The sequence below is a fragment of the Macaca mulatta genome, chromosome 6 (genome assembly GCF_049350105.2).
Source record: "Macaca mulatta isolate MMU2019108-1 chromosome 6, T2T-MMU8v2.0, whole genome shotgun sequence".
In the NCBI taxonomy this organism is placed as follows: Eukaryota; Metazoa; Chordata; class Mammalia; order Primates; family Cercopithecidae; genus Macaca; species Macaca mulatta.
Window position 1 is genome coordinate 33,104,126 of NC_133411.1, and position 22,055 is coordinate 33,126,180.

General features: G+C 45.3%; 1 protein-coding gene across 4 annotated transcripts in view; it reads left to right on the forward strand.

Moving 5' to 3' along the window:
• The window catches only part of PDZD2 (PDZ domain containing 2), a 478,150-nt gene that overhangs the window by 98,664 nt on the left and 357,431 nt on the right, over window positions 1–22,055 (forward strand). The window lies entirely within an intron of this gene.

Here is a 22,055-nt window from a genome sequence, read left to right on the forward strand (position 1 = left end):
AGAATCACTTGAACTCGGGAGGCAGAGGTTGCAGTGAGCCAAGATTGTGCCACTGCACTCCAGCCTAGACAACAAAGCCAGACTCTGTCTCAAAAAAAAAAAAAATAAAATAAATTAGCCCAGTGTGGTGGTGGGCACCCGTAATCCCAGTTACTTGGGAGGCTGAGGCAAGAGAATTGCTTGAACCCGGAAGGCAGAGGTTGCAATGAGCCAATATCGCACCACTGCACTCCAGCCTGGGGGCTAGACTGAGACTCTGTCTTGAAAAAAAAAAAAAATCCAAATTATGAAGAGCACAAAGGAATTCTAAGGTGACAGTTTTCAGAATACAGATGTTAAGGTGGTCGTTTCTGGGGGGCAGAGAGATACAGTAAATGAAAATCATCTAAAATGGAGGTAATGCTAACAGTATCTTGTGTTTTGCTATGCAGTTTTCAGCTATTCACTGGGTGGAAAATATTCTTCAATAAACTATTTGATGATTTGAGGCAACTTTGTCAGTAAACATAAAAAAGAATATCATTAAAATAATCAATAGACTTTCTTATTTTTGGCTTATCTTCCTGTCACTGCTCGTGTTCTGCCTGGAAGTCTGCACAGGGCTCGTGGGTGCCACAGCAGTGTATGAGGATCTGTTACAGGCTTGGCTGTGAAAGCTACTCAGTAAGGACCTGTTAGCTTGACCTAGTTTGATGCAGGTTTTTGGCACGGAATCCACAAGTCTACCAACAGCCCATAATCTTGTTTCAATTTATCATTCTACCTTCTTTGACCCATTTGCCCACCCGAATGTGAACAAAGAAAACACTTTACTAAATCCACAGGAATAAATATTTTAGATCTTAAAACTGTTTTTGCAGATAGAACTACATATTCTTATAATACTGAAAAGTGTAGAGATGAGCGCTGGTTAATTGCCTTATTTTATTGGCAAGGGGAAGTGACGTGCCGAATCGGTGTCAGAATAAGGTTAGACCTCAGTTCTGTGGTGCTGCCTAACCTGACGGTATGGCCACTGATAGTGTGGATGTTTGTCCCTGCCCAAATCCCCAATGTTGGAGGTGGGAAGTGTTTGGACCATGGGGGCAGATCCCTCATGAATGACTTGGGCCATCTCCTTGGTGATAAGTGAGCTCTCACTCGGAGTTCACACGGGATCTGAGATCTGATGGTTTAAATGTGTGGAGCACCTCCCCACCAATTCTCTCTCCCCTACTCCCTTTTTCTTTTTCTTTTTTTTTTTTTATATTTATTTTTATTTTTATTTTTCTATTTTTTGAGACAGAGTCTTGCTCTGTCGCCCAGGGTGGAGTGCAGTGGCCGGATCTCAGCTTACTGCAAGCTCCGCCTCCCGGGTTTACGCCATTCTCCTGCCTCAGCCTCCCAAGTAGCTGGGACTACAGGCGCCCGCCACCTCGCCCAGCTAGTTTTTTTTTATATTTTTTAGTAGAGACGGGATTTCACCGTGTTAGCCAGGATGGTCTCGATCTCCTGACCTCGTGATCCGCCCGTCTCGGCCTCCCAAAGTGCTGGGATTACAGGCTTGAGCCACCACGCCCGGCCCCCTACTCCCTTTTTCGTCATGGGACATGCCTGCTCCCACTTGGCCTTCCACCAGGAGTAAAAGCTTCCTGAGGAAGCAGAGGTCTCCCCAGAAGCAGATGCCAGCACTGTACTTCCTATACAGCCTGCAGAATCATAAGCCAATTAAACTTCTTTTCTTTATAAATTACCCAGACTCAAGTATTTCTTTATAGCAATGCAAGAATGGCCTAATATGTTCACTTACACCTTAGCACTGGGATGGACGCGGCCGTTTTATGGAATGTCAGAGCAGTCGTCTTCTTATAGGAAAAGTAGAGGATAGGATCTGAGGCCAGTCCTGCTACTGTACAGCGTTCATACTAATGTACATATCCTCAAGAGATGCTAAATGGGGACCAGAATAGCCGTAGGTCATTCAATAACTTCATTTTTAGCTGCTGTTAGAAATTCCTCCTTCTGTATGTGACTTATCAGAGTGGCTAAAATAATGCAGATGTCCTCTTGAGGTTTCATCTCCTTTCTTCTCCTTCCTCTGGTGGGGAAGCTGGAGAGCAGTGGTATCCAGAAGGAAAATGTGCTAATGATTTCTAGCTGGATAAATCTGCTTTTAAACTATATCATGACCACTTAGAATGAAATAAGCACTTACTCAGGGCTCTTTGTAGAGCAGGTGTCCTGCAAAGTGCTTATATGGATTATTTCATTAATTATCATAAGAACCGTATGAAACAGATATTGTTACTAGTCCTACTTTTCTGATGAGGAAACTGAGGCTCAGAGACGTGAAGTAATGTGCTCAAGGCCACCCAGATCTGCCTAAGTGCAAGCTTCAGTCACCATGGAAGGCAGCAGACCTGAAGGGCAGCAGTGAAAATTACATTTTTGGAATGTTTGAGAGATCGCAAGATATGAAATCTATGATGTATTCAGATCACGGGAAATTTTCCCAGAATTGTCACGTTCCAGAGCGCCGAGAAAATGATAGCGCACCTCACCACACATAGAATCCTCAGCTTTAACCTCAGACTTTCTCACAACTGCCCAGTCTGATAACGGAAATTCTTCACCTGCAGTGAGTGGAAATCTTGATGATCCTCGGAGGGGCCTCTGGGCGGCCAGCTGTGTGTCGTTGCTTGGTTGTGCTTTTAGGGTTGTCTGGGTTGTGTGGGTGCTGGGTATGTCAGTGCAGAGAGCACAGCTGGTTCCAGGCCGGCTTCCGAAGGCTGCAGGCAGATTCCTGGGGAGAAGGTGACACTATAGCGCCAGTTCTCCTTACAGTCTTGTTCTGCACTTTCTAAAAATATTCCTGACAAACAGCTAATGGGCATTGGCCACACAGTTCCAAACTATTGCTGCCATTTCAAATGGAATGCTTCTCCTTCAAGCCTGTTCATCTTGATTTATATGATGGGGATAGATTCAGCCATTTCATGGGACTTCACAACAGCCCACTCACCAGGGGCTCTTTGAAAACAATCAAATGCATTTTTGCCTCTTTTAGAAAATGTTGCATGTTTATTTCTAGTCAAAAATAAATGAAATGAAATGAAATGAACTGAAATAAAAGCTTCATTGGGAAGAACACAGCTGCAGTTATTGCCTAAGTATCATGTAGTGATACACAAGGAGAGGGAGCCCCATCTCTTTAGAAAAGTGGTTGTTTCTGAAGTTAAGGAAGACTAAGGGGCAAATACAGGATTTTAAAATATATACACTTTTTTTTTTTTTTTTTGAGACAGAGTCTTGCCCTGTTGCTCAGGCTGGAGTGCAGTGGCACCATCTGAGCTCACTGCAACCTCCACCTCCTGGGTTCAAGCAATTCTCCTGCCTCAGCCTCTTGAGTAGCTGGGACTACAGGCGTGTGCCACCATGCCTGGCTAATTTTTGTATTTTTAGTAGTGATGGGGTTTCACCATGTTGGTCAGGATGGTCTTGAACTCCTGACCTCAAGTGATCCGCCCACCTTGGCCTCCCAACGTGCTGGGATTACAGGCGTGAGCCACCACACCTGACCAAATATGCACAATTTTAATGTAAGTGGCTATTACCTTTTTGGAAGGCATGTGTGCAATATGTGCAGTCTCAAAATGCATGCCCTGTCAACGCATGATTCCTTGTCTTTAAATACATCCTGCAGAACTAATAGGAAATAAAGACTTTTTTTATTCGTCAGAGCATCATTTATGATAGCAAAAAAAAAAATAAGGGCCGTAACCTAAATTCTCAACAATAGAATTAGCAGAATAAATTATGGTGATCCATTTGTTGTAGTATTATACAGTTATTAAAATGTCAGTTTTTGAAGAATTGTAATTATATGATAAAATGTTTAAGATAAGAGAAGGGAAGATATGAGGAGACTTCAAAAAGTTAGTTGAAAATGGAATTAAACGATAAAAATAAAAAAAGATAAACTTTATTTCCCAACAGAAACTCCATCAAGTTCAAGACACTATTGTAAGCCATGATACCAGCCATTTAATTCCTCCCTAAAGAGCTGAGGGTCTTGGATGTTTAACCATGTCAGAGCCCTTCAGTGTATTACCAGATGAGGAAACATGGATGCCCTCTAAAGGTATTTTTAAGATTAGGAAACAAGAAGTCAGAAGGAGCCAAATCAGAACTGTAGGGTGGATGCCTAATGATTTCCCATTGAAACTCTCACAAAATTGTCCTTCTTTGATGAGAGGAAAGAACAGGAACATTATTGTGGTGGTGAAGGACTCTGGTGAAGCTTTCCAGGGTGGTTTTGTGCTAAAGCTTTGGCTAACTTTCTCAAAACACTCTCATAGTAAGCAGATGTTACTCTTCTTTGGCTTTCCAGAAAGTTAACAAGCCAATGCCTGGAACATCCCCAAAATCCAATGCCTGGAATATTCCCATGATCTTTTCTCTTGACCCATCTGGTTTTGCCCTGGCTGGACCACTTCCACCTCTCAGTAGCCATTGCTTTGATTGTGCTTTGTCTGCAGGATCGTACTGGTAAAGTCACGTTTCTTCTCCTGTTGTGATTCTTCAAAGAAATGCTTCAGGATCTTGATCCTACATGTGTAAAACTTCCATTGAAAGTTCTGCTCTTGTCTGCAGCTGACCTGGGCGTAAGGGTACCCACTGACTGGAAAGTTTGCTTACTTTAATTTTTCAGTCAGAGTTGTATAAGCTGAACCAGTTGAGATGTCTATGATGTTGTCTATTGTTTGTGGCATTAACTCTTGGTCCTCTTCAATTAGGGCAAGAACAAGATGAATTTTTTCCCTTGCAAATTGGTGTGGATGGTCTGCCACTGCAGGCTTCATCTTCAGCATTGTCTCATCCCTTCTTAAAAATGAGTTATCCATTTGTAAACTGCTCATTTCTTTGGGGCATTGTCCCCATAAACTTTTTGTAAAGTATCAACGATTTCACCATTCTTCCACTCAAGCTTTACCATGAATTAGATGTTTGTTCTTGTTTCAACTTTAGCAGAACTCATGTTTCTAATAGGGTTTTTCAAAGTGATGTCTTATCCTTCTTAGTGCCTCAAACTACATCCTGTTCAGACATGTTATAACACGCTAGTACAAGTCTATTTGGGGGCAAAAAATTGTTTGGAATCCATCATAATTTTTAATAACATACATTTCCCATGTGCTTTTTGAAGACCCCTTGTACAAGCTTTATAACTGCACGTATAGTCAGATCTTCTACAATAGTCTATACACACACACTCTTCAGAAAAAGATTGAAGAAATAACTCAAAATTGTGGTGGTCTCTGGTTGGTGAGATTGTGGGTGACTTTATTCTCTTTATGCATTTCTCTATTTCCCCCAATTTTTGGCAATGAAAATTGATTCAGTTTAAAGCCAAGATTTTTTTTAAAGAAAAAAGGCTCCTCCCAGAATTTTTTTTAGGAGTTTGTTACATGTGCATCCATAGCTCCATGGTGAATTAGAACCTGAAGCCTGCAAGATCACAGCAGGTCTGAGTTCTAGTCTGTGCAATAAACAAGGGACTGGACTCTAGTAAAATACAAGAAAAAGCTGAACTTGGAGTCAGAATACCAGAGTTCTCATCCAAACTTCCCTGTCTTACTAGCTGAGAGCCTTGGGGAAACCATTATGTACTCTGAGTTCGTCTCATTGCCAAGTCTCTTGGAAGAGGAATGGACCCACCAGTGCCAGTTCTAGGCAAAACTGTGAAGCAGACAAACACTTGTGCCTCTGCTTCTGTCTTGGTGTTTGTTCTCCCTACACAGGGCTCCCGAACCCCCTAGTGCACACTGTCATGCTGCCTGCAACTCTCTCCTACTGAAAACTGCTCTTTGGAAAGAATCTGGTTCATTCCTTCAAACACATACTCATTAAGTACAAGGTGCATTGACTAGTGAAATCTTAACCCAGGACCCTGACTAGAGATGGCTACATTTTCTAGGGAAAAGGAAACAACCTGTAAATCAAAGGGCAGTTCTCCCTCCATCAAACTGCATAGTGGAGGTCTCTGACCACTGTGGTGGAACTCAAGTCCAGCTTTGATTGCTTCCCCGCTTTGGGCCAGGACTTTGAATTGAGGCCCTTTTCTTATGAATAGGTATAGGAAAGTCAATTATCCTTTCTAAATGGGACTTAACCATGTCATTGCAGTCTTCTACTACGCTAGTCTTCTAATCCTTCGTGGATTCTGTAGCCACACATAAGAAGTCACCCTACTTTCTTCACGGGGTTATTGTGAAAAATGAAACAACACGGGTGAAATAAATCTTGGCAAAGTATAAGGTAAAAGTTGCCTGTTGGAAGCACGTGGGCTGAGCTCCATGCAAATGGTTTTGTTGAGTTTGCACAGTGGTTACTTTTTATTTTTTATTAAAGACTGAAATAGTTGTAAATATTTGAAAATTAAGAGATACTATGTTTAAAAAGTGAGGATTTTATTTTTTTCCATTTCCCCGGGCCCTGACATTCTGGCATGGGTCTAACGTGCTGGAGCCCAGTTGTAGCCCATCACTATTAGGGGAACCCAACCCTCAGCAACCCCCTCCCCCCACCTCCTCCCCCAACCCTATTCCCCCTGCAACTGTTTCTACCCCAGGGAATGGTGGTCTTGAACAGCTGGGGCTGTGGATTCAGAGCTTCCTGCGCTGAGTCTCTGCTCTAGCATTGGTTGTTTGACTTTGGCCAACCTAGTAAACTTACAGAGCCGTAACTTGCTAGGGCCTCTGTTTCTTCTTCTGTAAGGTGGAATAATATTCATGTCTTCCCAGAGGACTGTAGCAAGGACTAGGGAAAATGCTTTTGATACACTTAGAACAAGCCCTGGTACACAAAGCGCTTTGATCAGTTACCTGCTTGGTCTCTAAAAGCATTTGGCTTACCAGCTACTGCGGAAGATGTGAATTAAATGAAGACTATTGTTTCTTCTGTTTGCCTACCTAGTACTTTCTGTGCTCTCTGTTATTTGGTAGTTCTAGATAGAAAACAGCTTCTAAGTGAGTTCAGAAACTCTTCCAAATAGTCTTTCCGATTAACCAGTCCATCCTCATCTTTGAAGGATGTTATATGAATAGCATTAGTACTCTTTGCCCCTGCTGAATTCTGCTATACATAAATTGATTTTGACCTATTCTGAATCTCTTTAGTGTTAAGTATGTCATGTATGTTCATATTTGGTTATATTCTTTTTTTTTTTTTTTTTCTGATACAGGGTCTTACTCTGCCACCCAGGCTGGAGTGCAGTGGCACAATCATGGCTCACTGAAGCCTCAACCTTCCCAGGCTCGGGTGATCCTCCTGCCTCAGCCTCCCCAATAGCTGGGATTACAGGCATGTGCCACCATGCCCAGCTAATCTTTGTATTTTTTTGTAGAGACAGGTTTTTGCCATGTTGCCCAGGGCTCAAGCCATCCACCCATCTCGGCCTCCCAAAGTGCTGGGACTACAGGCGTGAGCCACTGTGCCTGGCCTATATTCTACTACTTGTCGTTGCCTGTATTTTCTTTTCAGCTACAGTGGAAGTCTGTCATATTTTTATGCTATTGTATCTTGCATGATGCCTAGCATATTGAAAATAATAAATAAATTGCTCATGGAATGAATAGTTAAAATCATTGCTAGAAAAACGGGAATGGCTCTTTTGAAGGCAGGCCTATGCCATCCAGGTTCTTATAGGACAAATCTTTCACCTGTTCCTTCATCCATCAGTTCATCCATTCATTCATCCATCTATCCCCAGCAACCATTGAGAGGGTGCCCACTCTCTGCCAGATTCTCAGCTAGGATATTGGTGCCTCAGATATGAAAGAAATGGAAGAAACATGCCCCATGGAAAAAACTGAAAGACCAGGTATGCATGATGTGTAGTTTGCTAATCCAGACAATGACTCTACATTTTGAGAGGCTAGGAGGTGAGACAATGAAATAAAGAATTCTACACTCAGCTAATTGGCTCAGGCAACATCAAATATAGAGTTTTTCTGTCCTAGTCTTTCCTTTTCTTCCCTTTAATTGTGCCTGTTTGATAACCGAAGCACAAGTAACTTCTTACTCATGTGGTAAGAGTTTTATACAGGGCTGGTCTACAAAGTGGAACTGGCTTGTCTGGAACTTTCTGAGGTGGTTACTTTCTAAAGAGTTTATAGGTGGAATCTTCTCCTTGGCATCATTGCACAATGAAGTCTGGTCCTTTTGAGGTCTATGGCTTGGTTGTTGACTTAACCCTGCTCTGATGTTGTTTCCATTTTTAAATCACACTCATGTACTGAAAATTATATCGGTTCCTGGAAACTGGGCAGTTGTTAGTTTGGCTTTTTTCAAAACTAGGGTGGGACTTTGCCTTGCCCATGTTTACTGGCCACTAACAAAGGAGGGTCTGGAGCAGGTCTGTCACATCTTTACTAGGTAAAAAGTCCCTTCTGTCACAGCTGGTGTCCAAGAGAGGGTCTTAATTCACTTAAAAAAAAGAAGGAGGCTGGGCGTGGTGGCTCACGCCTGTAATCCCAGCACTTTGGGAGGCCGAGGCAGGCAGATCATGAGGTCAGGAGATCGAGACCATCCTGGCTAACATGGTGAAACCCCGTCTCTACTAAAAATACAAAAAATTAGCCAGGCGTGGTGGCGGGCGCCTGTAGTCCCAGCTACTCAGGAGGCTGAGGCAGGAGAATGGCGTGAACCCGGGAGGTGGAGCTTGCAATGAGCCAAGATCACACCACTGCACTCCAGCCTGGGCGACAGAGCAGGACTCCGTCTCAAAAAAAAAAAAAAAAAAAAGGAAGGAAAAGAAAGAAAAAAGAAAACGAGTTGTTTAAAGAGTGCCTTTTGATATTGATATCATTTGAAATACTTATATAATCTTTTTTTGACATGTATTCTCTAATATTATCTTGATTTGAATTCTGAAAAGAAAAGAAGAAAGATTTTTCCCCTTCATGGTTGAACAGGAAAGAATCTCATTGTAAAAACACTGTATTCTCTTTCTCCTTTTTTGCATGTATAATTATTGAGGCTAAAGATATAGTCAGATTATTTCAGAGGGTTTTAGTGAACTGAATAGCTTAATCATGCTAAAAAAAATTCTCCCTCTGCTAGGATAGGAAGCTGTGTGTGGCCAGGCGCGGTGGCTCATGCCTGTAATCCCAGCACTTTGGGAGGCTGAGGCAGGCGGATCATGAGGTCAGGAGATCAAGATCATCCTGGCTAACACGGTGAAACCCTGTCTCCACTAAAAATACAAAAAAATTTAGCTGGGCGTGGTGGTGGGTGCCTGTAGTCCCAGCTACTTGGGAGGCTGAGGCAGGAGAATGGCATGAACCCGGGAGGCAGAGCTTGCAGTGAGCCAAGATCACACCACTGCACTCCAGCCTGGGTGACAGAGCAAGACTCCGTCTCAAATAAATAAATAAATAAATAAATAAATAAATAAAATAAAAAATAAACACCAAGTGTCCCTGAGATACCCACTGTCTTCTCTCATGTGTCTCAGTGCCTTCTTTTTAATGTTTAGTTTTTAAGCAATATTTTTCATATTGAAATTTGTGTTTATTGTAGAAAAATTAGACTACATGGATGGACCCAAAGGGGGAGAAAGACCAATAATGCCACCATACAGATAAAAACACTGGTCACACCTCTTCATATGTGTGGGTACGTGTGTGTAGAGAGTTTTAGTTCTGTTTATTTTGTTCGTTGTTTTATCCCCAGCAGTTAAAATAGGGTCTGATATACAGTAGGTGCTCGATAAATATTTTTTGAAAAAAATAAATGGATTCAAGTGGATGTGGGAAGTCTTTGTCCTCCAAGAAGCTCTCACACATGCCCTGGAGACACATCCTTGCCCAGGTCTCACTAACCGTGCAGCCCAAATCCCCTTCCCCTCATGCTTTCACACTACCTCTCACCTTTCAATACCAACATGCTCATTAGAGTCGTCCATTTTTGCAAAAAGCACTCCATTAGCCTTTTAGCCTTCCTGTTTTAGCATCTCCCCCTCTTTGGAGATGACTTCTTTTTAAGGTCAATTTCTTCTATTTCCAGTTGTATTAGGTCACCGTGTCCTATGTTAGTGAATGTTCAGTGATCATCTTATAATTTTGTGGTAAGGTGTTTCCTAACTTATGTAAATGATTTTTTTTTTCCTAATATTAAGAAATAATTGGTCCGTTCTAGGAAGCAGAATGTTACATTTCAGCAGAATTGCTCTGAGTTGTGCCTCCTGCTATAGCCAGAATCTGAGAGGGGCACAAAAAAACCTGGTGAAACTTGATCCATAGAGCCAAGTGGAGGGCCTAGCACTATAGCAAGCCACTGCATAGATTGTTTCTTAGAGCAACATAAGCAACCAAGTATAGGGCTCTAAATAGAACTGTGGGACTCTAGCTGGTTTGGTCTGATTGGAAGTCAGAGACTGTTGGTTGGATTCCGGGCATCCTGGGCAGAAGTCACTGCCAATCCCCAAAGAAATGAGAGAATAATCTTGGCTTTGGCCAAGACAAATGCCCAGGTTCAACCAGGGCAGCATTTTTATGGCTCTGCCTTCATGGCCTCAGGAAGGTAAAGTCCTTTGGAGTAGCTTCCTGAACAGATGAGGTATAGACCAGCGAGGGCAAATCAGTATCAATTTTTGCATTGACTCATTTTCTTGGCTGTCTGACTTGTTTTGAGAGGATTCTATGGCTTTGTCTAGGATCAGCAGGAAACAGAGCTGTGATCCATTAACAATGTCCGTCGTGGGTACAGAAGGGGGAGTGGATTGGTGTGCCAACTATTTGTCATGCTTGGTATACATAAGGGATTGTGCTCAAAAATAGTATTTTAAATCATCACCCTGGGAAAAGTATGTTACAAAGGGCACTGTGACCAGTGATTTTTCATAAAATTAGGATACTTGAGAGTAAAAAGGGGGTGCTGTTATCCAAGAACAACAGGAGCAAACAAGTACCTGTGACACTTGGTTCATTGCAAATAATCCTCAGATGGAAAGGTGTTCTGTGTGTCCTCACCCCGAGTTTCAGAGGCCACTTGGGCAAGGCCTTTCCACTGTGCTCTGCACTTTTTCCAGGGAACCCTTTGATTTCTTCCCAAAGAGGAGGAAAGATTTATTTCCTTACCCATCACTAGGTTCGTGGCAGGAGTCCCTGTAACGAAAGACAGATTAACAAGAGAAAAGCATACAATTGTATTTCATATAAGTTTTATAGGTCATGCGCTGGGCATGGGGGCTCACACCTGTAATCTCAACATTTTGGGAAGCTGAGGCGTTGGGGATCATGAGGTCAGGAGTTTGAGACCAGCCTGACCAACATAGTAAAATCCTGTCTCTACCGAAAATACAAAAATTAGCCGGGTGTGGTGGTGGATGCGTGGTGGATGCCTGTAATCCCAGCTACTCGGGAGGCTGAGGCAGGAGAATCGTTTGAACCCAGGAGGCAGAGGTTGCAGTGAGCCAAGATCGCACCATTGCACTCCAGCCTGGGTGACAGAGTAAGACTCCATCTCAAAATAAATATTTTTTAAAAAGTTTTACAGGTCATGAGAGCCTTTGGAAATGAAGACCCAAAGAAATAGTAAACGTGTGAGTTTTTTGTGCTTGGCTTTCATGAAGCATGGATAGTCATGGAGAAATAGAATTGGACAAAGGGAGTATGAGCTAATGGTAGGAAATGGAGAGGAGGGGACCTAGCAAGGCCTGTTTGTTCAGATTCTTCTCTGTGTCCCTGTATCTTCAGTGATAGGACGCTCCTTTCATCTGAATGTAGGGACAGCAAGGAGAAGGTAAGAGTGGCCTCCCTGCTTCTGCTGTTTTTTCAGGTGCCAAGGTGCTGTGTTTTGGGGTAGCGTGTCCTGAACACCATCAGTCTCAACTCGCCAACCTGACAATGAGTGACCCAAGCATGCATCTCCTTTTGTTCTCCATGTTTGTGTGAAGGAGTTCACAGTAAGAGTTCCATGGCTTGGGGGCTCTGGCCAGCTTCCGAGGCATGTCCAACACTGACTTCCGCTCCCCCTGGTGGCAGAACCATCCAATCCTTGTACCGTGCTCATGGAGTTGTTTTCCAAATGCCAGGTCGCCTTCCCACTCCCTGTGGTGTGAATGGCTATACCACTGGACCTCAGAGAGCTAGCTCCCCAGTACCCCGGCCCCATAATCCTGCCCCAGAAACCTGCCAGCATTCTCTACCACACGGCAGAGTGCTCAAGCATGGCCCATAGACCTGTTGACCCAGCATGAGAGTTGGGATCCCCAGGTATGTGGTTGTCTTTTCTCTGTTAAAACTCTGGATCTACTTGTATTCCCAAGAAGGTCCTCATTCCTTAGATTACCATGAAAAAGCTCAGGCTATGTGGGACTGAAGTCACAAATTTAAAATGATGCCATGGGTGGCTGGCCCTTGCCAGCAGAGGTATATTCTGGAAACGTCTAGTTGGCTGTCTTCCTGGTAAATGTGTTGGCCTTGCTCAGACAAGCCACCCGAGAGTGCTAGCCCCATTTCCCAGACTGAGCAACAAGATATTTGATCAGACAAATAATGTCCTTGACCTACCATGACATACTCATTTTTTTGTTTTGCTGTTGTTGTGTCTATTTGCCAATAGGAGATGAGAGCACTGGAGTCAGAAGACTTGGATTCTAGACCTGACTTGCTCACAAATTATTTGTATGACTATGGACATGTCATTTCCCTAGCCACTCCCCATTCTTGATCTGTAAAGTGGCTGGGGGAACCAAATAGGTGGTCATCAAGCTTTTTCAGAAACATAGCACATAATTCCAACAGCCCAAACCCAAGCTGCTCTCATTGAACCTTCAGGCTCCTCTTCAGAGAAGGCAGGATGGGTCTTTCTGACGCCCCCAGCAGCAGAAGCTGTGGGGTTTCTCTCCTGCTGCCTGCCTTCTGGCCATCCTTCTGGGGAAGGCTGTTCCCTGCATGTAGGCATTCCTGGCAAGGGGTGGGTGGGAAATTAAAAGGAGATGAAATTTAAATCTCTCCAGTGTTCTGCTTGTCAGCAGCTCTGATCACACGCTTGGTTGGGGTGGAGGTTGAAACCAAAGACTCAGAAAAGGTTTTAGGTTATCTGTGCATTGCAATTCCAGGTGTGAGGTTATCTTTGCATTGCAATGACAGATTTTAGGTTATCTGAGCATTGCAATTCCAGTGGGGCTGGGCTTGCTGCACCTGGGAGTGTGTGATGTGGGTGGATTGACCTGTTCTGTGTCTCTGCCTAGCACCGGTCCTCCGGAGCACTGGTTCTCAGGCCTGGAGTAGCACTGGAATAACTCTGACCTTGGAGTTCTCCAGTCCCTTGTCAGCACTCACTAAAATTAGGAGCAGCCCTAAGCTAGCAAGATGAAAGAACTTCATTAACTCTCTATTTCATAGGGGGGGCCTTAATTTATATTCACTTCTTACATTCTGCAATACTGTGAGGTAGGGCTTAATGTTTTAAAGTTGTTTCCCTCCTTATCTGTCTCCTGGTAGCACTGAACATGCCTTGAGAGGCAGGGAGGATATTTCACCTGTGCATCTTTTGCCCTAGATCAGTGACACAGCATAGGCCCACAGATACTTGTTTGTTTTCCATGACTTGTATACGTGAGTGAATGAGAAAATGAAGCTCAGAGGGGTTAAGCGATTAGCATGGCAGTAAATCTGGGGTAGACATCTCTCCATTGTGCCCAGCTGATTCAAGAGAGCAGAGGGTCACTGTGTGATTCTTTTTTTTTTTTTTTTTTTGAGATGGAGTTTTGCTCTTTCACCCAGGCTGGAGTGCAGTGGCATGATCTCAGCTCACTGCGACCTCCGCCTTCCAGGTTCAAGTGATTCTCCTGCCTCAGCCTCCCGAGTAGGTGGGATTACAGGCACCTGCCACCATGCCCAGCTAATTTTTGTATTTTTAGTAGAGACAGGGTTTCACCATGTTGGCCAGGCTGGTCTCGAACTCCTAACCTTGTGATCCACCTGCCTGGGCCTCCCAAAGTGCTGGGATTACAGGCATGAGCCACCGCACCCGGCTGTGACGGTGTGATTCTAATGTCTTCACCTTCCTGGTGCTTGGCTACACTCCCTTATGCTCTCCCCAGGTGTCCCTGGGTTGCTCTACAGGCTTTTCCCATCCCACAGGACCACTCCTTCCCCCAGGTGAGCCGCACCTGGCTTCCCCTTCCCGGTGAGGCTCTCAGTGGGAATAAGGAGAAAGACAGTGTTCCTTAGAAAACTGGCATCCCACTATGATGTTGTTTATCTTTGGACTTGCAGGGTCCTCGGTACAGTGGCCCTGAAACCTAGGGCCATCCAGGACTGTGGAATCAGGATCTCTGGAGATGCAGAAGATTTTTAAAACAATCAGCCCTTGGAAACCCACAGCAACTTACCTTGTCCTTCCTGTCCAACTTCGTCATCATCTGCCAGGAATCCCCAGGAACTGAGTTTAGGGTCACACGGGCCAGTTTGCCATCTCTGGTGCCTGCCATGCCAAATCCTACACTTCCAGTCATGGCTTTTCTCCACTTGAGAAAGTCCTCACTCTTGTCTGCCTTGATCTTCACCACCAGTGGCCTTCGGAGCCCAGCGTGCCCCCCAGCTCCCTCTTGCCTGCTTCAGCTCCCCTGTACATCCTCCTTTCTGAGTTCTGCTAGCTCCTTTGGGCAGGGCCCTACAGATTAGCTCTTATTTCAATCATGCAGTAAATAGCAAGCTGTTGTGATGTACCGAACACTCACCAGATGCAGGAATGCTACAGCAAACAAAATAAACAGGAACCCTGTCCCTGTTGCATTCTAGTGGAGGAGACAAAGCGTGAACACAATGCCCAAGTGCATGTGTAACATGAGGGTCTGCCAAGGATGGGTGCCGGCAGGGTGAGGAGCGGGGTCCTGAGGGGCACCGCTCCAGGGAGGATATTTGGGAAGGTCCGAGCGGGTGCTGTGACGGGGAGATCCACGGATGGTTTCAGACAGAGGGAACAGCAATTGCAAAGGGCCGGCCTGAGGCAGGGGCACTTTTCCTGTATTCAAGACAGAGCAAGGGGCCACTGTTCCTGGTGCATTCCCACCAGTGGGAGGGGCTGCCAGGCACTTGGCAGGTGCTCAGTAAATACCTGATTGTCTGTGGCTGGAGTGGAGTGAGTGGGTGAGTTGTAGGGAAGAGGTAGTCAGGGGTAATGTTATGCAGCACTTTGAAAGCCACGGTGAAGACTTCAGATTTCATGTTAGGTATGAAGGGATGCTATTTGGTGGTTTTGAGTAAGAGTGGCATGGGCCAGGCACGGTGGCTCATGCCTGTAATCACAGCACTTTGGGAGGCCGAGGCAGGTGGATCACCTGAGGTCAGGAGTTCGAAACCAACCTGGCCAACATGGTGAAACCTGTCTCTACTAAAAATACAAAATCAGCCGGCCGTGGTGGCGCACACCTGTAATCTCAGCTACTCGGAGGCTGAAGCAGGAGAATTGTTTGAACCCGGGCAGCGGAGGTTGCAGTGAGCCAAGATCACACCATTGCACTCCAGCCTGGGCAACAAGAGGGAAACTACATCTCCAAAAAAAAAAAAAAAAAGAGAGAGTGGCATGATTAAATTGACCGTTTCTCCAGTGTGGAGAATAGGCGATGGAGGTTAGAGGAGGAGCAAGGAGACCAGTTAAGAGGCCCTTGCAGGGGGCCTTGCAGTTAAGAGGTCTAGGTGGGAAATGATGGGGGCTTGTGCTATGATGACAGCAATGAAGCCAATGAAAAGACTTTGGGCCCACGATGCATTTTGAAGGTGAGAGACTGGGTTTTGAGGCTGGATAAGGTGGGGAGCCAAGTCTGAACTCCAAGGCTTTTATATCAGCAATTGTGTGGAAAGATGATGGTAAGCCCATGTGTTTGCTAATTTCCTGCTTGTAAGTTCCCTTTGGATGAAAGCAGGATCCATGCCTCATAATGAGGCATACTCCTAGCAGGGACCTGGGTCCCAGCTGGTGCTGCATTAAATATCGGGGACATGAGCAGCCAGGATTGTGGATCGGTAACACTGAACCTGCCCCCAGTTCCTTGGCATCAGCATCCTGGGAGAGGTGGTTTGGGTGCTCTTGAGGCATGAGATTTTTGTGAGGGTGGCCCTTCTGCATCACTCAGCTGTCATCAGGTAGTTAAAATGCCGCCTCTGCCTCTTTGAAGCTGGGCTGGGGGAGGAGGTGGGAACAGAATCCAGAAGTTCAACTGCCTAACTCCTCCCTTTCCAAGTTTATCCATCTTTGAGGGAGGATTTCTCACTGTTCCCTGCACCCCAATGCTTCTCTGCCTTTGTACATACTCTCCTCATTTTCTGTCGAGCAGATTTCTCTCTCTCTCTCTTTGTATTTTTTGTTTTATTGGGTTTTTTTGTTTGTTTGTTTTTGTTTTTGTTTTTCTGAGACAAGGTCTTGCTCTATCACTTAGGCTGGAGTGCAGTGGTATAGTCATAGCTCACTTCAACCTTGACCTCCCGGACTCAAGTGATCCTCCTACCTCAGCCTCCCAAGTAGCCAGGAGTACAGGTGTGTGCCAGTAGCCAGGAGTACAGGTGTGTGCCACCATGCCTGGCTAGTTTTTAAATTTTTTTTGTCGAGGCTGGACACTATGGCTCATGCCTGTAATCCCAGCACTTTGGGAGGCCGGGGCAGGCGAATCGCCTGAGGTCAAGAGTTCAAGACCAGCCTGGCCAGCATGGTGAAACCCCATCTCTACTAAAAATACAAAAATTAGCCAGGCATGGTGGTGGACGCCTGTAGTTGCAGCTACTTGGGAGGCTGAGGAAGGAGAATCTCTTGAACCTGGGAAGCAGAGGCTTCAGTGAGCTGAGATTGTGCCACTACACTCCAGTCTGGGCAACACAGGGATACACTGCCTCAAAAATAAATAAATAAAATAAAATAAGTTTTGTTGTTTTTTTTTTTTCCCCCAGAGATGGAGTCTCCTTATGTTGCTCAGGCTGGTCTCGAACTCCTGAGCTCAACTGATGCTCATACCTCAGCCTTCCAAAGTGCTGGGATTACAGGCATGAGCCACCATGCTTGTCCTTGAGCAGGTTTCTCTTGATTTTCTTATTTACTTGTCAAGATATCACCCCTTCTTTGAAGCCTGTTTCAAATACTCTTTCTTAGATATGGTTTTTCCTGATGTCTCAACCAGATGTGGTTGCTGTCTCCTATGAACCCCATAGTGGTTGGTGCCTTTCAATGCCAACATCTTCTCAACAGTCATACCCAGTCTTCTGAGCTGAAATGCTCACAGTGAAAGCCATGGGCCTTAGTTATCCTTGAACCCCTCCTCCAAGGCCAGCACAGCCTCTTGACCCCAGTAGGTACTTGATGATGATTATTTGAATTAAAATGGACTTTCCTTATGATTGGTATTTTCAGCAGCTGCTGTAGGACACTTGTCTCCTGAAGGAAATTTGGATTAGAAATCAAACAATCAAATGTCTATGAGGTATGAGGTGGATAACATAAATAAATGAAGTGAGATAAATATAAGAAAAATGTTTATAGAGGTACCATTATAAGACAGCTTTCACTCTCTTCATAACCCTCTTTAAGCAAAAGCACAAGACAAAAGCATAACGTGCATGATAAAGGGCACGGATGCAGGTTTTCTATGCCAGGAGGCAATAGGGAGTGGTGGAGACTGGGGTAAATAAGAGAGCCTGTGCCCCGTTCATTCATCTAAAGTTGACAGCAGGGTGGATCACTTTAGGTCAGGAGTTCAAGACCAGCCTAGCCAACATGTCGAAACTCTGTCTCTACAAATACAAAAATTAGCTGGGCATGGTGGCACGCATCTGTAGTCTCAGCTACTCAGGAGGCTGAGGCACGAGAATAGCTTGAATCTCAGGAGGTAGAGGTTGCAGTGAGCTGAGATTGCGCTCCTGCACTCCAGCCTGGGCAACAGAGTGAGACTTGGTCTCAAATAAATAAATAAATAAAGTTGACAGCCAAGTTTGGCTGCAGATAACCCATAGTATCGCTGGATAATAGATTTTTCAAGAGTGGCTATAAATTTAGACTTTTTGCATGGACAATCCTGGTTTCTAGATGTTAGCAAGTGATTCCATTTTTTTTTTCAGGCAGCATCATTGGGAGGGCCCTGTTACCAGTTTGAGACCTCACAGAGGTGTTAGGCCTTCTCCCGCTGAGGAAAATAAATAAACTTATTTCGAAATCTCCAGGACATCTAGATGCTTCTCCTACAAGGAGGATGTCTGCATCTTGTTTTTATTCTCTAGCATTAGCATCCCATTGTTCTGCTTCCCTCTGAGTGAGAACCCCAGGGTTACTATCATTATTGTGAGCCCGAATCCCAGTTTCATGTGGCATAAGTGCTTCTCTAGCTTGCCTTGAACTCTGTATCACAGGCTTTTTCTTTCCCTCCAGGAGTGGTTTAAATGGAGGCTGCAGCCTTCTGCAAAGTATAATTGGGTTTAAATTGTAGGTTTAATAATAATGACGTTGGGCTCAACGTGGTGCCTTGCAGCCTCTGCCTGCAGCCCTTGGCAACCAGTCACTCATTGATCCTTGCACCCGTTTCAGGAGGGGACAGCTGCTAGGGACCTGTGCACCTCCCACCCATCCTGATATGGAACCACAGGGATAAGAGATCAGATGCCCCCCTGTGGCCATAGGCCATTGGAGGAGAGGGCGGACCATGGGCATCCCTTTGTGCCCCAGGCATGAAGGGTCTGAGGCTGAATTTTCAAGGCTCTCGGTTGTCTTTTTCCTCTCCTTCACCTTTGGGTCTCCCCACGGCTCATTAGGGATTCTATTGGAAGAGACGCGAGGAACTCAAATTCCACAATTTGGTTTCTGTGGAGAAGGTTTAATTAGGAGGGTGTATTAACTTAATTGGCTATCATCAGGCTTCCAGCTTCTTTCTGTATTTTACGTAATTTTCTCTCCTTCTTATATCCAGTAGAGCATGCCTTTAAAAGATTAAGTCTTTTCTTTGGTCTCCTTGAGTAAAAAGAGCTCTGGTTCAGAAGTCAGACAGCCTGAATTTTGATTGCAACTCTTTCTGGAAAGATCTGTGTATAGTTAGATCAGATACTCACTCACTTCTGGCCTCATTTCCACACTGGGTAGATGAGTAGGTTAAGTTACAGGACCACGAAAATCCCTTCCGGTGCTTGCAATGGATAACCTAAGTGTTTCTGTGAAAGGACATGAAACTCCTCCTAGAACAACATTTGGTGTGTTTCAAAAGTCAATAAAAATACCAATCTACATATGTTATACAACAGACTAACTGAGGCTTGGACAACTGAGGGCTTGTTCAGCGAAAACTCAGCATTGATGTTATAAAAAGCGCAGAGAAGGATGTTGATGTGGGGCATCCTGCTTGAAAATTACAGGCAGCAGAGGCAATGACAGGGCAGCAGCAACCCGTGGCCGACTGATGGCCGCCTTGTGTAGGTTTCCCAGGGTCCACCCTCTGGACAAACCGCAGATGTTCAGAACTCGTGGTCTGGTTCCCCACTGATGACAAACAGCTCCTTATTTGTGCTGGTTTCTGAGCTGCCTTTGCTTCAACCACTGTTTCTGAATGTTTTTTTGTTTTTGTTATGGATGGGAGCAAATTATAACATAAGAAGACTGGGTAGGGGTAAAAACGGAAACGTTAAGCCTGAAGAGGTTTCTTTGGGCTTGGAAGTCAGCAATGGCCATTTTAACCGACATTTTGCGGGGGGTGGTGCTTGCACAGTTTGAAGGTAGTCGGCGTAGGATATCCCATTTTGTACGAATGTCGCCTACAACAAAGCTAATCGGATGGCTGTATTCTGCTTCTCTGTCTCGAATGAGCACACTTTGTTCCTGGAGGCTATCTAGATCACTTAATTTTTTTTTAATCTTTAAGTAGTGTCTCTTTTTTTTTTTTTTTGCAGCTTTTGTTTTCTCAAAGCAAACATCCTTAAAAAGGACTGAATCTAACATAAGTAACAGATTCATTGATAAGGGAAAACATGCCCCTCTTTTCCAGAAACAAAGTTTGCTCATCTCTCTGTAAAATGGAATAAAAGCTTCTAAATGGCAGCTATTAACAGCTGATGAACGTGGCCTGGCTCGGCTGTGTCATGAGCGGGCAGGAGAGAGGAGGAGCAGGGGCCAAGCAGCGGAGTAAAAGGCTATGTATTTACTGCTCTTGAGTTAGACAAGGCCTTGGCAATAGACAACTGCCCTCAGTGACTCCAACTCCTAGTGTTATTGGGTCTAGGTATTTGCTACAGAAAACTATGCCCTCAGATGTCTTTAAAAGGCTTGAAAATGTGCTGACCACTGATGTGTGAAGGGCTGCAATTTAGACCTCCAGAAATGCCTGGCCTGTAGAGGAATGGGACACCCAAAAGGTCAGTCATGATGAGGAAGGCAAAGACAGCACTCAGAGAGGATGGAATGGGGAAGCTCAGAAGCCCTGGCCCGTCCAGAACCCGGATGCACCTGTGCCTGGCTCCAGGTCATGCACTCACCTCCAACTTAAGAGACCCTTGAGATGTGGCCTGGAGTGAAGGTGGCTTAGAAAATGTCAGACTTTTTCTAAACGTCAGGGTGCACTCTGAGAAAGATCCAGAAGCTGTCTTCTCTCTGAGGATAAGGACCACTTCCCGTTTGTTCAGCACCACATTCCCAGCACTACCAATGCATATGACTATTCATTCACGTTTGGTGAGTAATTAAATAAAAGGAAGGGATAGAGGAGCTTGGCAAGACCTCCCAGCAGCGCTCCTCAGCCTTGTCCTTGGGCCCACAAGAAGTCCTGTGGCCACTGTGGGCCTGTGGCTGAGGGAGCTGTGGGGACACTCTAGTGCTCGGTGGATACCAGACCTCCTCTGGATACTCGGAGCAGAAAAAGAATGGATTGGAGGGATCCTGGGCACCCCACAGAGTGAACAGGGGGATGAACATGGGAGCTGGGGAAAGGTGGCGGCAGGGTGATGCCAGCTGGGACCCTGGCAGAGATGGTCTGGACGACACTGTGCTGGCTCAGTATCCGCGGCCCTGCCAGGCACCACTGGACGCCTGCACTGCCTTACCTGTGGGGAAGGCCCCATTTCTTCTAAGTTGACCCTGCTGGGGTCTACACACAAGACACACGTGCCCTAGGGCGGGCGTTGGAAGAGACAGTGCTATGAGGAATCCAGTTAATTAAACAAATATGAATAAAGAAACAAAGTAAAAATGCCACTATATACATTTTGGAATTTAATTTTGTGTCCACAGTTGGCCAGGGCCTGTAGTTACAGCATATTAAGAGTATGTGACTGGGTGGGGCGGTTCATGCCTGTAATCCCAGCACTTTGGGAGGATGCAGTGGGAGGATCAAGTGAGGCCAGGAGTTTGAGACCAGTCTAAGCAAGGTAGCAAGACCCTGTCTCTACAAAACGTTTTTAACAATTAGCTGGGCATAGTGGTGCATGCCTATACTCAGGAGGCCGAGACAGGAAGATTGCTTGAGCCCAGGAGTTTGAGGCTGCAGTGAGCTATGACCGCACTACTGCACTGGATGACAGACAAGTCCCCTTCTCATTTAAAACAAATAAAAGGCCGGGCACGGTGGCTCATGCCTGTAATCCCAGCACTTTGGGAGGCCGAGGCGGGCGGATCACGAGGTCAGGAGATCAAGACTATCCTGGCTAACATGGTGAAACCCCATCTCTACTAAAAATACAAAAAAAAAAAAAAAAATTAGCCAGGCATGGTGGCGGGCGCCTGTAGTCCCAGCTACTCAGGAGGCTGAGGCAGGAGAATGGCGTGAACCCGGGAGGCGGAGCTTGCAGTGAGCCGAGATCCGGCCACTGCACTCCAGCCTGGGCCACAGAGCGAGACTCCGTTTCAAAAAACAAAACAAAAGAGTATGTGAATGGAAGCGCCCAGTGACTAGTGCAGCTAATTGACCGAAGTGACGCTCCCGAATAGCTCAGCACATTTTTAAAGAGAGTCTTAAGTGAAAGAGAATGGTCACAGGTGGTTTTCTTGTGGGCTCAGGCCAAGCCGAAACACTGGAGACACTTCCCCTGTCCAGGCTGTGATTTGCC